A 2,074-nucleotide genomic window follows, 5' to 3' on the forward strand; every position below is an offset into this window, starting at 1 on the left:
ACAACATCCACCTTGACCCTGTTCTCCACAACTCTGACTGACTTTTCAATGAAAAGTCCACAGATTTTTAAGATTTCATTTTTCAGAGTCAAAGACTGTAGATAATCTTATCCAGTGTGTCTCAAAAGACCACACCTCTACACTTTTACATTCTCTTAGATCTTCCCAGGGCTGTCTTCACTACACCACTTGCTGCTCAACTAACCAGGATTAGAGTCTCCGACTGTGCAACCCCCTGATTCTCAAAGTCTCTCTGCAAGACTTCTCATTCAATTGATTCTTTGCATGACTTCAAATCATGTTAAAGTACTCACTCTCTAAGACATGTGTGACCTCTGGTTTTGAAGCTCAGAAAACTCTCAAATGATCTGCTTCTACATTTGTGAAATGATGACTTCATAATATAATCTTATGTAAAAAAGGAAAAAAAAAAAATAAATCTGTGCACATGCTGTCTAAATTCCCAGTTAACGCCTTTGTGGTCTGACTGAACGACGTTGGCTCTGGTAAGGTCAAAACTAGAGAAGCAGGAGCCGGGCTTAAAATTAACAATAAAGAGAAATCGAAGGGTATTGATGAGGACTTGCAGGGGGTGGTGGATTCAGCCTTCAGGTGTGCTAAGAAAGTGTTCTTTCTTCAAAAATCAGGCCGTGCACCCCCCATCTGCTAACAGCCATCCCTCATCTGGTGAGAAAAACAGAGAAAGACAGCATCTCTTTGAACCAGATTGGAAGGAAATTGAAAAGAACGTGTCTTGAAACCAGTCAAACACAACATTAAAAAGCAGTGAATAACATTGATCATCTTGTTACGATGCAATGCTCTGCAGAAACAGCAAAGGTCTCGGTGTTTATGTGGGTGTTGCTTTAACACATACCACCTACCTAAACATTGTGGCTGATCAGTGTATTTTTCTGAAGGACAGGGAAAGCTACTCAGAGAAAAAGCATTCAACTGGCCAGACATGAACACATAAAGATGAGAGTGACATTAGCATTTACCGCTTCTATGGTTAGTGCTGTGTTTTCAACGCCTCCTTCATTAGCACAGAGTTTTTTTGTTTTTGTTTTGGGAGTTAAAATGGTTTGGCAGTTGACACCAGCTAAGATCATGTCATTGTGTTCTGCTTTTGTGTCGAGATATATTTAAGGCTGGTGATATTGATTTTTGTGTGGTGCTTAAGAGCACTGGCAGATGGCCATGTTCTCATCACTTCCTCTGATAAACTAAAAGATGCCCAAAGAGCAAAACAGCGGAAAACTCTTCCTTATTGGTAAATTTCATGCCGTCAGAGGGGTTATGGACACGGTCAGACGTCTATTAGCCCTGGTGGTTATTAAGGGCCAGTGTGCCGAAATTGTAAGAGACATTTAATCGGAAAATTGGGTTAAATTAACCTTTTATTATTTTTTTCTACTGATTCTCACGGATGTGACGATTAATTGACTAAACCAATGAATAAATTTGTATTCCTACAATCTAACTCGATTGATATCTCTGTTATTTAAATCGACCTATATCAATTTTGAATTGTTTCCAAATGAAATATACTTCTCATACATGGTAGGTTTATTATACAACAGTGTAAAAATGACCAAGTGCTATGACAGCAGACAACACACATGGAATGGCAGCAAAAACTGATCAATCATCATTACAGTCCAATGTGTGGATATACTTTGAATTTGCAAACATTTACTTGTTTGTTCACATATTTAATTACACTTTATTATCTTGCAAGAAATACAGGGAATCTAGAAAATTTCACCTGTACTGTTCAGTACCAGGTATTTATCTGAGTCACACTGGTTGAAGTTTTGACTAAAGAGGTCCAGGATCAGTTTTAGATCTATGAAATGGATCATTCAAAATGAACCAATACCGACTACGAATCGTATCAGCAGTCACAAATTAGGATGTGAATCAAATTGTTGATTAAAAAAAATTGTTACACCCTCAACAATTCTGTTGAGAAAACAATAACACAGAAACTAGATTTGCAATTCCTTGAAGAAATTGCGTCTGATTGCTGAAAGCAATAGCGCTTTGAAGCATTTTACAGCTGCAAGTGTAA

This window comes from Oryzias melastigma, linkage group LG13 (assembly GCF_002922805.2).
Source record: "Oryzias melastigma strain HK-1 linkage group LG13, ASM292280v2, whole genome shotgun sequence".
Classification (NCBI taxonomy): domain Eukaryota; kingdom Metazoa; phylum Chordata; class Actinopteri; order Beloniformes; family Adrianichthyidae; genus Oryzias; species Oryzias melastigma.